The sequence below is a fragment of the Condylura cristata genome, unplaced genomic scaffold, assembly GCF_000260355.1.
Source record: "Condylura cristata isolate star-nosed mole 26May11 unplaced genomic scaffold, ConCri1.0 scaffold00002, whole genome shotgun sequence".
In the NCBI taxonomy this organism is placed as follows: Eukaryota; Metazoa; Chordata; class Mammalia; order Eulipotyphla; family Talpidae; genus Condylura; species Condylura cristata.
Window position 1 is genome coordinate 48,198,535 of NW_004567103.1, and position 15,183 is coordinate 48,213,717.

General features: G+C 39.2%; 1 protein-coding gene across 1 annotated transcript in view; it reads right to left on the minus strand.

The window, feature by feature from the left end:
- The window catches only part of B3GALT1 (UDP-Gal:betaGlcNAc beta 1,3-galactosyltransferase, polypeptide 1), a 469,881-nt gene that overhangs the window by 29,581 nt on the left and 425,117 nt on the right, over positions 1 to 15,183 (minus strand). Inside the window, exon 3 of the mRNA XM_012726495.1 lies at positions 10,451 to 10,550. The gene's annotated coding sequence lies outside the window, so the exon portion shown is untranslated. The remainder of the gene's footprint in view (positions 1 to 10,450; positions 10,551 to 15,183) is intronic.

Consider the following 15,183-nt stretch of genomic DNA (forward strand, 5'->3'; position numbering starts at 1 on the left):
GCCTCTGTTTCCTAATTGGCACAATGAAGGCACTCTAGAACCAATCACGTGGGCTGGTCCTAGGTCTGACAGGGTTAGGAGGCTGAGCTCACGACACAGTGCTCAGCACAGAGCACCTGCTCAAAGACTAGGTCCATTTAAAAATTACAGCAGATTCCAGTTTATCTTGCACAAACCGCAATTTTATTCACTTGTTTTCCGAGTAGCTTTCCTGAGACTCAAGAAAAGGACACAAGCAAAATGAGAAGTTCATTTCTTGAACATGCACTTTACAGAAACCATAATCAAGAACCACTGTGATGAGTTTCTCATCAACTGTATGACCTCACCTTTCATAATTCTGGTCATTTCAATTCCATAGACTAGATTTATTCCACTAGGGTCTGAGGAACATTTTGTGCTATTAGGAGAGGTGTGAGAAGCCATTTATAGGCTCTCAGGTAGACTTTATTGGTGAAGGAGGATTTGTTGATCATTTCAATATATAAAACATTTCCAGTTCCTGGAAGTATACAGCTTGTGCTGAGTCACTTGGCCTACATCTACAGAGCTACCACTAGTTCCTGGCTCTGGGCTGGGTGCCAGAGAGTCAGAGGTGCATTAGATGTATCACAGCAATGTGAAACCTGGGGCCTGTGCACAGTGCTGAATAAATATTGGTTGAGGTGCCCATGAAATAAGCCTTTATTCAATCATATATGCTATTAGAGAGCTAAGAACAGTTACCCTATCAGGGAAAGGGAGAGTGCAGCTACTCTGAGTTGTGGCAGGTTTGCTGCTTGGAGAAGTATTTACTGTACTTCAAGATGCCTCCTGGCCACCTATTCAGGGCTCAGTGAAATCCGGTGAAAAAACCCATGACTAGATTTATTCCCTGGGACTGGGAGTCCCTGGGACTGGGAACTGTGATATGATCAATCCTCCAACTCTTGCCCTTGGTTACTTTCCTTTTTTGCTAATCTTAGGAATTATGTAGCTTTCTGGCTTCCATTCTAGTCTGCTCAGTGGTTAAGTTACAGCTTGAGAAGGACTCTGGATATAGCACATTCAAAGCCACGTATAAACACAGCATCAGCAATGCAAGCACCTGGCAACAGTCATAAGATGAAGGGGAATTGCCATGTCAGTGGACAGAGAGAGGTAAAATTAAGCCCACCCTAAAGATGAAGTATGAATCTTGGAACACAAGACTAGGAGTAAGTGACAACCTGGAGCCAGATTTGTGACTGAGGCCTACCCACAGGCCACTTGAGGAAGGTGGCTGAGAAATGTAGGAATCAAATGCAGTGTCCCATGTTCTGATCAGCTAGTGTCAAAAAGCCCACTGTGAGGTTAACTGCATGACTCTAACCTGCATCTAAGTAAAAGAAAACAATGCCTAGTTAGTCTTGGTGTGAAGGACTGACCAAGAAGGCATCAGAGGGAAACGCAGAAAAATAGCCCTGAGTTTATCATCGTCCAAGATTGTTATCTATATTTAATTTAAAAAGAAACATAAAACAACATGGCAAACTCCCTAAGAATACTGAATTACTAGCTGGATAGTCCTTCAATCTCTTGGCAACATTTAAAGAAACCAGGGAGTAAACCCCAACGTGATGTGCCCAGAGTGGGAACAAGGGGGCACAGTGTCCCCTTCACCTCTCACACCAGAGAGGCCAGAGAGAAGGTGCTGAATTTTTTGAGTGACGGCCCTGGGTGATACTGACAAAAAGGATGTATCTCCTCCTCAGGAAGGAAAGTAAAAAGGATGGCCTAAGGGGTAAAATAATTTATGGGGTTCTCAGCATATAATACAGAAGGATTAGCAAGAGAACTATCTTCTGTTCACAGCCTACCTCTGGCCAAATTACTTTGCCTTACACTAGAGAAAACAAAAACAGCAAACCTTAAGTTTAACAAATACTTACAATAACAAATAAAGGATTTGAAAAAATATTTCAAGGGGCCCCAGGAGTGAGTGGGTATGAAGATGGAGGCATGAACATCAGAAAAACCTGATGTGTGAGTGGGGGTCCCTGCGTCTCTGCTTTTCTCTTAAGACACTCTGTTCCTCTGTATCCCTTTCCTTCTCTTCTACCTTCTTCTGTCTCGACAGCTGCTTCCTAGCTAACAGGACTTTCCCAGTCCTACATCTTATTTCAATGGCACAAGGGCTTTGTTCCACTAGGAACTGAGTAGGTTATAAGAAAAGGAATTCACGCAAAGCGATAAGAGGCTGACACTAGTAATCCTTTAGGACCGTCTAAGAAAAGAGTGGGGAAAACATTACCTCACTTGTGTCACGAGCCATTCACAGGACAGGTATCTTTGAGTGAAAAGATGAACAAGATCCAGTTACCTGTACCCTCTACAGATCAGGCCTCATCTATGATGAGATCAGGTACTGCTCTCACTTATTTGCCTTTCTTGAAATTGTCTCCTGCTTTGATGCTTTCCTGAAAACTGTAATTTCATGAGGAAATAGACTGTCTTAAAACCAAGAGTAAATACTTACTGATCACTTAACCATGTTCTGTCAGTTTCCTAAGCTCATATTGTTTATTAAACTAGTGTTTTACTGTTATCAGAAGCAGGCAATTCTATGCCCACCCTAAATATGAGGCATGAATCCTTGACTAATTTGCCTGAGGTTATTAGGCAGGCAAATGACAAAATCAGGACTCAACTCTAGCTGTCTGACTTCTAGACACACATTATAAGCCATGAAATAGATTGTATTCCCAGATTTATCATAGTGCCTGAGATATAATCATGACTTCTGGTTTTCCTTTTATAGCTCAGTGATGGGTAATTTTATGGGTCAGCTGGCTAGGAACATGGTCCCCAGAAGCATTATTCTGGGTGTTTCTGTGATGTGTCTTTGCATGAGATTTACATTTAAATGAGTGGATTTTGGGTAAAGCAGATTGGGTCCATAATGTGGGTGGGCTCATCCCATTAGATGAAATCCTAAAAAGATCTCCCCGCTCCAAGTAAGAGGAAATTCTCCAGCAGACTGCCTTTGAACTTCACTTAAAATGTCAGTTTTCCTAGTTTTCCAGCCAACTATCTTTGGACTCAAACAGTAATGCTTTTCTGAGTCCTTAGCCTGCTGTCCTTTCTATCAGGATTTGGACTCACCAAACCTCCACCACTGTATGAGTAATTTCTTAAAATCACTCTGCTTATATATACACATTTTATTGGTTCTGTTTCTCTGGAAAATTCTAATAGTTCCTTCTGCTAATAAATTTCTCAAGGCTAGACCTGGGTCCTCTTTATTTTGCAGTCTGCTTTGCTTTATAAGCAAATTTCTCCTGTCATGGCCTGTTAGTAGCTACATGCCAGCAACACTTAAATTCATACTCTAGCTTAAAGGTATCTCTGAAGTGGGATGCACATATCCAACTGTGTACTTGACAAGTGTTCTCAGCTATCTGAGGGGATCTGAATGTAACATCTACTAAGGGAAATTCATGACTCTGATCCTTTTCCAAGGGTTTTATCTCTGTGACATATACTGTATCTACCCAGAAGATTGTGAGCTGTTCTTACCAATTGCTCTCCCTTATTTCCATACTTAATCCATTATTGTGTCCTTTCAATGTTACCTCGGAAATTTCTCTTACCTATTTTTACTTCTTTCCATCTCTGTAACCACCACTTTAATTCAACTTATAGGGACTTCTTATCTTGATTTCCATGGTAACATTTCAAGTGGTCTAGAGGCACATTCTGTTTCCTTTTTCATCCTTTGAATTTATATAATAGAGCCTACAGTGATCTTCCTAAAACATAAAGTTGATCATGTCATTCTATGCCACTACTCACTTGAAATCACTTAGAGACTTTCTGTTGGTTTAGAAAGAGAGTTAAATTCTGCACATGGTCACAGGGTTGTTCCCACAGTCCTTAAGATGGTTTCATCCTGCAGCACTTTTACCTTACTCTCTTACTCCTGGGCCTTAATTATTTTTTTTCAGTTCCTAAAAAATATTTTTGCTTGCAACACTGGCTCTTTATACATACTGATTTTTTTTTTTTTAGTAGTGGAGTATTATCCCCAACTTTCAACTCTCATATCTAAAGTCACTTCAAAGGGGGAAATTGCGTTCCATACCGCCCCCCAACCCCCGTCAAGTAGGATGCGTTTGTAATATAATCTCATAGTATTTATTTAAAATAATGTGAATAATAGCTATGGTATTAAGTGTGTTTTAAGTTCAAATGTCAAGCATAGTGCTAAACATTTCACATTTAAAAAAATTATTTATTTATGCATACAGAGCTGGGGTACAGGCCAGGGGTGCAGGGGCTGTGAGAGGATTCACCAGAGACAGAGTGGGGAGCAGAACAGGCAGATGGACAAAGTATAGTGTTGAGGGGAGCAGTGGGTGGGTCAGCAGAGGTCTGCTATGCTATGTGGGTCACCTCTGGGGCTGGGAATTGAACTTGCAGTGATGTACCTATGGCTGGCCTGTAGTGCATCTAACCCACTGTACCACCAGGGAGGGCCCAAATATTTCACTTTCTATTAAAATATTATTTAATTAAAAATTAAATAGGCAATACTAGTATTCTCTTTTAGAGATGAAAACTTGAGAACCTGGATGGGAAGCTGAATGCATATTCAGAAATGTGATAATCTGTGGGTATGTGGCTCTCCTTTTGGCCTGTTTCCTCTTGGAGCCAGCTGAGTTTAGGTCTGTTATTGATTAGCACTGTTAGAGGATTGCCAGGCATGTAGAATATGTCTAATGCTTATTTGTTCATTGAAATAATCACAAATATTTGACTGAGTAATGAACTAGGATGCATTTTAACATGAAAACTAATTGGGTATCTCTTTCCTTCTTTACTCTTAAATTAGTCACCTCTGAGAGGATTTACAAAATCTAGACAGTTGGTTGCAAATGAGAAAATGGCATTCCCTATATGAGGGATGACTACGAGTATCCTCACTCTTCATTTTGATGACCATCTGCTCCATTTCCAAATGAGGCACCTATTTAAATTTTGCCCATAGTTAAGGAAGGTATTTTTACCCCAGTCCTTCCAGTGCCTCTAAAAACCAAGGGCTCTTTCTTGCACACAGACACACACTGCAAGCATGTGGATGCTGTGTGAATTTTACACTAGCGAATATAACATTAAAACCTAAAGTTCTGCGCCTTTACACAATAGATGGTAATTTCTTATTTTTGTATTTTTGGACCTACTTAATGGGGGTGTTTCTACAGTCAAACAGTTTTCTATCTGATAATTAAGGAGCCCAGACTCCCTCCATCTGCACCTCTCCTATCTCTGATGGTGATGGATTAAGTCTTCTCACCTAGATGGCAGCAGGGGAGAGTAAGCATAGAGAAGACACAGCTACTTCCGCAAAATCCTGGCCTTAAAATGAAGGATATCTTTTCTGCTCATAGTCTATTGCTAGAAATTCATCATGTGGTCATACCCAATTCTAAGGAAGGCAAGGATATTCAATTTACTTATGCACCCCAGAAGAAGAGATAGAAAACATATTTGAATGAGACATCAGCTATTTCTTCTCTATCTGCCATCTTATAATACAAGACAGGTAGCTGATATAAGTATAAACCAGCCTAAATATGGGAAAATGGGGTTTAATTTAAACAGTGGACATCTGGAAAGGCCTGTGGGAGAGGTTAGAATGAGTAGATTTGAAGGCTAAGGTAAGATCTATAGAAAGAAATTTGAACAAGTGTAACTGAAATTACTGCTCAGAGAGATGAGATCTGAAGTGAGAAGGGAGTTAGAATGTGAGGAAAATGTGTGTGTATGTGGTGGTCTATGTGGATATATCTCAGAACTAAGTGGAAATTATTTTAATAATCTCTTTCTCCTAATTTTCTTAAATTCCTTCTATAAATAATTAAATGACAAACAGAATTATCCGTTCCACCGTGAGTATCTCAGTCCCTAATGTGAAGATATGAAATAATTAGAGGGTATGCTGTGTAAGGCTTTTAATGTCATGGAAAACTTCTATTTTCAAGACTGTGCTAATTATACAGGATGAGGCCGAACAAAGGGAAGATGTACAATTAACAGAGCTCAGCTTATTACAACCAGCTCTGTTTAGAGGATCTTCTGAACCTAGATGTGTAGTAAATCAATCATTAGTCTAGAATTTACCTTTTAGAGGAAAGCTCTGGAGATTACAGAAATGTAGCATTTGATCATTTTGGACTTGACAATGGTGATGGTGTAGTAAAACTGGTAAACTGGAAAGAGTAGGGTTTTAAAGGGATAAGACTTCTGACCCTTACTAGGTCTGCTACTGACTGGCTGGGTATAATCTCTCAAGCTCCTTCCTCTGCTGCAGACCCACCTCTATGAAAGAGAGGGGAGCACCTCTTTCATGGGAACTATTTTCTCCATTTCAGCTGCCTTGGATGATAAATTCCAGCATGCCAAAACCTGGACTTCCTGAGTTGGGCAGTTACTGGGAATGAGGGGTGGGGCTGGGCAGTCAGGTGGAGCTCTATAACATGGAAGGCAGGCAGGCAGTTTTAATTTACAGCCAGGGTCTTGAGGAGACATGTGAAGAGGAATCATGGAGAGATACTCAGATGAAACACAGAGACACACAGATTCAAGGTATGTGGGAGGCTGTTCCCAGTCCTTGGCAGAGACAAGGGAATATTTTGACCTCATTGTAGTTTATGTGTTTTATTTTGAATTTGGATTCTCTCCTTAAGTCCCAGCTCTATGGGATCTACCTAACCCCTTTCTAGTGATTCCTCGCCAGAAGACACCTTATAAATGTGGCAAAGTTTTGGGCCATAGAGCCCTGCGTTAGGGCTGACACTGTTTGGCTAGGCATTTGCCCATAAGGGGAAGGTAAAAATGAGAGTTTCATTGCCAAACTATCACTAGTAATATCCTTTTTTTCTCTCCTTTCTATACACACTATAAAGCATCTTTCATATTTTGCCTTCTGGTGCATGGATGGTCTAATCCCTTTGGGAGCATGCACCCCTTAATAGTTTGTGGTCTCTGGCTACCCACTGGTCACACATTAACACCTGTAGAGGGATAATAGCATATATTAAGGTGTTAATATGCCAAGACCCACGTCTACCACATAAACACAGAGCATTCTCTTAGTGTCAAAGAATTTTAATATGATTAGTGTGTATAGAGAGGAAAAGAAAGGTTGTTTTACAATCACCCAAAGTTATCCATCCCCTCATGGGTAAATGCTCAGCCAAACAGGGTTGGCCAAAAGTGGGGTCACTGAGGCCCAAAAGTTTAAAATACCATCTGGAAGGAAACCACAGGAAGGGGGCAAATGGAATCAGGTAAATCAGAGTAACAAAGCAAAATCAAAGTACAAGTTAATGGCTGCCATTGTTGGCCTCTCCATGAGTCTCTCACCCACATTTCCTTCAAGTGCCTCTACAGGTCTAAACTCCATGTATCTCCTTCCATGTCCTCCAAAATCCTTGTGCAAGTCCAAAGCTGAGAAGCAAGCTGGCCTTCTTCAGATGCTCTTTGTTCCACGTGCTTCCTCCAGGTCTTCTCCCTGCTCAGCTCTACAGTTCATTAGATTGGGGGCGGGGGAGGGGGTATGGGATCTTCCCTTTCTATGGAGAATATATGCTATAATAAAGGCACCTGGTACTGAAGCTAGATTACAGTAAGAACCCAATTTTTATTTTTGATCTAGTTTCATCCCCTTCTCCTTCTTTCTTTTTTTAAGCAGGATTTAATTCAACTCAATAGAAATCCTTAAGACTTTAAGAACTATACAGGAATGACTTATATCTGATGGATGTACTTCCTCTAAGTCTACCAAACTTCAATAAAAGCAGTTATAATATCAGTGGCTCTATCTTCTGGGTGTCAAGGATAAAGAAATACCTTAGTTGTCAAATCTCAAGAGGGCTGACTCAGCTCTTCTTTTCTATCAAAGAATATAAACTGCATTTCCTATAATTTGCTTTTTACTAGTGGCTCTTGTTTTCAAAGAAAAACTTAAGTGCAAAAGACAATCTCTCCTACATTTATGCTAAAGGGGTTCTAATAAATCCCACACAACTAAGCCCTCCCCCCCATAGTCTTTTCCCTAGATTTTATAGCCAGAATATTTAAAATATTAGAAGTTGGTACTATAGAAAACTGCATATTATAATTGTGAAATGCAGTGGACATCCTATCCAAATCTCAGATCAATGGCCTATAAACCAAGTGAATTTCAGCACTAACTGAAAGGACAGAGACCCTCAGCTCTTCACAAGGCATTAGGATTGCATTACTGCATCAGTGGCACACAAAGTTCTTGATAAAAATGTTGATAATCCAGAAGCAAGAAATAACATATGAGAGTTTGATTTGTATAAACAAATCAAATCAAAGCTATTTAGAATCAAGCTACTTAATCTATTTTAAAGCATTGCCAGGAATACAAATATCCAAACAACCTTGCAGCCAGAACAGGTAAAAGTGAGAGAATAGAAGGAACTCTAAAGATTGTAATTTATTTTCCTGATTTACTATAATCCAGCTATTTGACCAAATTTTGATGCTGAAACCAGTCAACACAGGCTCTTGTCTACAGTCCTTCTGCCTCCTTATAGAAACTTTTTACAATAGTCAGAATTGTCTCAGTTAAGCAACATGAGTAAATAGCTTCCATATCTCAGTGGTTTAAGACAATGAAAGTCTGTTATTTCTATTGCTACATGTCCAGTGTGGATTAGCTGAGAGGACTCTGTCCTAAAAAATCATATAAATTCCAAGCTAAGGGATCAACACATAACCAGTGTTGATCCCATAACCAGTCAATGTTACAAGGAACACATAACCAGTCATTGTTACAAGGAAAGAGAGCTAGAGCAACAACAATTAGATGCTCTAGTGTGGCAGTGAACAAATCATTTGTATGCACAACTCATTGGCAGGATCGAATCCCATGCCCTCATGGAACCTTAAGATAAGCAGGCAATTTAGTCCTATAAGATGTTCCACAAGTGATGAGAATGGGAACAATTCTCGATTCTCACATCTTTCCTGATCCCCCTCTAGAATAGGCTCCAGCTGTTAACGCCACATCCTATCACAATTTGTAAGTGGATTATTTTTTGAGTTATTTTTAGTCTGTTTCCACTATTGGACTAATAAGTCTTAGAGAACAAAGGTCATGTTAGCAGGCTAATTCCATGAAACAGTTATTAGAAATGGTCATCTGCCTAATATATTTAAATCCTGAATACATTAGACTTGAGTTTGTGGGAACCTATGGCAATCAGGGCACATGGCACTCTGGATCCTTCTGCCTGTCTGCTGATGCCTCCCTCATTGCTCATAAGTGGACCCTCTCTTTATGTGATGGCCAAGGCTAGGACAAAGGCACAATGGGTAACCCTTTAAGCTAGTGTTATGAAGTGAACTGTAAAACTATTAACTAAAATCTCACAGAAAATGCCAAAGATACTGAAAAAAAAAAAAAAAAAAACCTAGTGCAAATTGCTGTAAACGTTGTAAATAATGAAAACAAGAAAAGAACTTGGTGAACCAGTCTTTTGTTGAATTTACTTTTGGCAAATTAGTTTGCAGACAATCACTCAGATACCCCTTGTCCTCCTTTATCAGTTGTACTAAGTTATCAAGCATAGTCTGGTATTTCCAAGGCACGCTGAAATAAATAACAGTCCATTGCATGGATAAGGGAAGTGTGGTGTAGAGAGACAAGTTATTGGCCCAAATTACAGAGTGATGATGGGGAGATAAAAGGTCTGTTTTAAATTTCCTCTTATTATTGCATATATTTTTTGAGTCATATTCTAGAAAGAGTGCGGTTATTTTTAGAAGTTTAGTACACTGCTTAGGGCAAAATATTAGTGTGTGTAAAGGGATATTCTTTCTGTTCCAATTTTTATTACCTTAAGTAAAAACATTTTAATTGTTATTTATTTCAGTTCCATTTTATGATTATTCCATCATTTTCTATACAAAATACTATTATTTCCAGTGAAATAAGAAATAATTGAAGTACAATTGCCTGTGGGACAAGGTTATTTCAGCAAAGAAGATTCAAGAATCAATTAGCTGTGGCCTTAGAGAAATGGATTTTTAAATAGGCATGGCCTCAGGTCACCGAGGGATATCTTTAGTTTCACAATATTTCATTTCCAAAGAGGCCAATACTAAAATCAGTCAAAGGTTTCAGACACACTTGTAAATATGATTTTTTTTTTTAAAAAGGGATTTTTTTTTAGCTATTAATTTTTTTTCTCTGTATCATTCAGAAATAAGGCTTTAATGATAGGAAATTTTATATACTAAAACAACTAAACATTAATAAAACAAAAACCTAACTTTTTAAAACTCCACTCAAGTAGACTCATTAGCATAGATGCTCATTTCTGATTTCACATATCTGCTGTTTTTATTTCCCCCCACAGTGAAGGACTACCTGAACAGTGTATGCTTCTCCTACCTGTTGGGCCACGCAGGAAACAAAAGATGATTTCAGTGTGATGAAGAGATTTTCAGTGGCTCATGCCAGGAGGTGCTGCTGCTTAGCAAACTGCAGAATCCTAAGAGGGCATCAGAAAGAGAGAAAACTTTAGGAATAATAAAACCTTATCAGGGTCTTAGAAATGAAGACTGAATTCTGTTACTTAACAAATAGACTTGTATTTAGGCTTTAGATACAATGCATAGTACGGCCAGTGGGTGAGCACTGAATTGAAGTTGATCAAACAAAACAAAGAATAAATAAATGACCACCAGGAGGACTGACAAGCTCCCAGGATTATGAACCCAAATGCCTACAGGTCAGATTTATAAAGTAGCATTGGAGGAGAAAGAGGGCTTATATGATGAGGGAAACTAGACTGTTGCGCTGATGGTTTCCACTGATGCCTTAAAGGAAAAACAGGCTCTGTAATGCCTCAACTGTAGACTTTGAGGGAAGACAGAAATACAGAATGTATTATATACAATTAAAATAAGATGAAAAATATCAGTCACTGTTTTTTTCAGTCTGATTTCTAATGTGTGATTTCAGTATTTAAGTTAGAGGCATCACAACTTTCCAGAATATAAAATGCAACCACGTTCAAATGTTGGTTTTAGCATGCAAAACGATATTTCAAAGTCAAATAGAAATGAATCTGTTCATTATCTACTCTTTTGGATAATTGCCATTATCGTTATTTCTCCTTGGATGGATAATTGAAAACTGACTATATAAATTGTTGCATTTTTCTGGGGAAATAAGCCTACACTCAAAATTTGTCACCCACATTTTAATCTGTTACAATTTTACCAGACCTAAAAATTACAGCTACTCTAGTATATTATTCTGTTACATTTCATAAATAACTCCTCTTTTGTCTGGCTTCATGTGGAAAGAGGAATATTACCAGTGCAACAGATGTCTAAGGAACCCATTTTTTTTCTGTCCATATATACCAGAATTAGCTATGAAGTAGTTTAGTAACAGAATAGGACAAATTAGATAGTAGTAAGATTGGATACGAGATTTAGTTTCCCCACTTCTGCTACAGCATTCTTTTCAGTAACAAAGGAATTTGCACCTTAAGTCACTCATCTGGCTACATATGATTCTGTCTGGTGACCAAGGGCTTAAAGTCTCACAGAAAACAAACAAACAAACAAACAAACAAACAAACAAACAAACAAACAAACAAAAAACAAGCACAGGTAAGTTACTTTCCCAATTATTAACTTATCAAGGTAAATTCTGTGAGTCATTGGCTTTCCACTCCTAAGGGATACAGGTCAAATGTCACACACAAGGATGTCTCATTCTATTTTTCTGATCCCAACTTTGTTCAGTGTGATTAAAAAAAAAAGCTGATTGGAAGAAATTTGTTTCCCCTAGATATGATTTCAACAATGTACTGGCTCTTCTTTCACATTCTCAGCTTCTAAGTTCATGCCATGTTTTGAGGCTATTAAGCACGCTGGCCCTAAGAACTCCAGCCAGGGACTGTGTTCAAGATCTCCCTTTTCCCAGAAGGTGAGAAGGAGGGAAGAGTTTGCATTAATCTCTGAGATCCTTCTCTGATCATTGTCTGTAAAGTCTTTTCTCCTAGGGAATGAGGCAAACTTTTCTACTGCCAGAGCTTATAATGAGAACATATCTTCTGATAAAGATATGCCTGAGGTTTAGAAATATTGAGCATTATCACAAAGATGACAGAGCTTTCCAGCTTTGTCCTGAAAGGATCTTCCAACAATTAACCACACTACTGAGAGTGCTGAGGTTTGGATGAAAACTGGAACACCCCTCAAATATGAGAGGCAAACGCAGACCTCACAGCGGTGACACAAAGGAGTGGCACTTCACTGAACAAGAGGTGGGTGGGGAGAAACTGAGACTGGGAGAAGGGGACACAGATGGGCTGCTGGCTGAGCCAGGGGACCTAGAGAGGAGTGAGTGAAAGCATGGAGGTCACACCTCTGACTGAGGGCAAACACATGTGAAGGATTTAGGGTGCTACCTACAGGCTCTGTCCCCCGAACAAGAGTAACAGTACTGTTGAAGGGCATGCCCTCTTCCCTGTACCCCACACTTCCCACCCCCACACTACCCCGTCTCCCACACTCCTTACACTTCACTCCCATCCCTCCCTCCCAAGAGGTTCCTCCTCCATTCCCCCACCCAGCCTTTCCCCATCCCTATGCCCTCTTACCTCTACATGTGGATCCTCCCCAACCAGGTAGCTCCTCCCCTACTTCTCCATTCTGCCTCTTCCCACTGCCTCCAGACCTCTCCGTCTCCAGGACAGATTTTTTTTTTTAAAGATTTATTTGTGCATACAGAACTGGGGTACAGGCCAGAGGCTCAGGGGCGGTGAGAGGCTTCACCAGAGACAGAGTGGGGAACAGAACAGGCAGATCAACCAAGTACACTGCTGAGGGGAGCAGCGGGTGGGCCAGGAGAGGTCTGCCGCGCCATGTAGTCACTTCCGGGGCAGGCAGGAATTGAACTCATGTGGAAGTGGCTTTAGATTCTCAGTGCTGTGCTTCAACCCGCTGCGCCACCAGGGAGGGCCACCAGGACAGATTTTGACCTCTTAAAGTGCTCAGGGAATATAGAGATTAAAGAGTCTCAGCTCTGGAACCCCAGAAAGGAGTCAAAAGTGGAATGCAACAAATTCCACTCCGCAGCACATTCACACCAGTGGCTACGCCTCCGAGGCGCTTACACAGTAACTGTAAAATAGGTCTCACTGCCTGTGGAAACTAGCGAAAGTCAAAAAGCTAAAATCAAATTAACCTAAAAGTAAGCGCCCCCTGCAGGAAAAGCAAAAGTAGTTCAACACTTTATGTTAGAGCTACCTACTTAACAAATGAAACAAACTGGGAATGTGAAGGAGGAAAATGGGCAGGTTAAAAAAAATAAACAAAACACGTGATACTTTGCAACCCAAAGATAAATATTACATTACAACATTACAATATTACATTACTTAACACTGGTACTTGTAAATGGAACGGGGTCAGTCTCACTCAATATCTTACTTGCAGATGGCATGACGATAGTACCACGTTTTGATTCTTAATTACTTTCCTATCCATTGTTTCATTCAATAAAATTGCGTTGTTTCCTATAATGTGTTTTTGTACTGGAAAGAGGAATTCACATCCTTTTAAAAAGGATATTTAGTAATGCAGTTACAGAGATTCTGAAATGCAGAGGAAACATCCTGAATTCCCTCTCTGTGTGTATGTGCGTAGTGTGTGTTTCTAAGCACATTTCACATGCATTTCTCTTGAAAGAGGCATTCAGAAAAGTTGATAATTAAGAGCAATAGCTTCTACTTGCTCTAACTGTAAAATAGGGAAGCAGCTGATATTTTTGTTCATCAAAGAGAGGATATTGTGAGAATAAGAGAATAGCATGGAACCTAAAAATTAATCTGCTCTATTTTTCCTAATTTTAAGATCGAAATATATCTAAGCTAAGTCTTTTAATAGTTCAACATGATTTTTATTTTCCTTTTATGTGCCAGGTCCTGTAGACTTAAAAAGAAAATTTAAGTTATTTTAAAGTCTTAGTACACAAAAATTCCAAGTATTTGATATACCATGATTCTTTTAAAAGTTTGACATGATTCATACTTCTCAGAAATAAAAGTACTTTAAGTGTATCTTATAAAATTTTAGTCTCTATAAATGAGTCATTCAAAAATGATTTGTGCAGAACCTAAAATTTACCTTCATAATAATCGAACACAGTACAATGGAATAGATTCTGCTTGTGTATAACAAAGTTTTTAGCTATATCTTAGGTCTCGATTGGGGACAGAAACTGGTTCTGAAAATTAAAACCATTCCAGGGTATATGAACAAAGAGATTTTGTAAAGCTTGCACACTGACTGAGTCATCCACTGCCTAACTGGATTTTTCAGGTCATGTTCAGCATATCTTGCAAGCATAGCTATAATAAATCATGCCATGTAAGCTCATAGAACTTGAACATGGCATCTGAGTTAGCTCAAATAAGAGTTGAGTTGGATCCATTATTTGTAGGCAGTTGCTTTGCATTTTTCCTTCTGTTACTTATAGGCATTTTATTCTAGATCTTACTCTAGGTATTTTACTCTAGTCAAGTTAGAAATGGATGTGGATTCTGTCAATAGAGGCAATGGATGAGAAAATAACCCCGTGGCTATTCAAATAATCATTCCTACCCAAAAACAGCAAAATAAAATTAACAGCCCAAGTATAATCCCTACCAACAGCTAAACCAGCAATACTATCTATTAATTCAAAAGGTAGCATTTTACTATGAATTGTGCCTATAACATGACCCTCCTTCTGACTTAATAGGTTGCCTGCCACACCCAGGTGTATTTGGTGAAGATTCCAGAAGCTGTATTGACCAAAGAGTCATGGCAGAGAACATGAAGCAGATCCTGCAGAGGTTAGGTGGTATGGCCTTACATAAAATTCCTACTTTGGCCTTCCTAGTAATGTTACATAGAGATTTCTTTATTTCAAATTAACAGGAGTTACTAAACTAGCAAGGCAAGCAAAAGGCCCATTATGAGAGCAGTACACCTTCTGAAACATAATGCTCTTTTCTCAACCTAAGTTTGTACTGATGACCACTTAAATGTGAAAAGAAAATGCACATGTTACCAAATGGGGCACATTCCTCAGCAGATCTTCCAAAGTTATGAGGAGTTAAA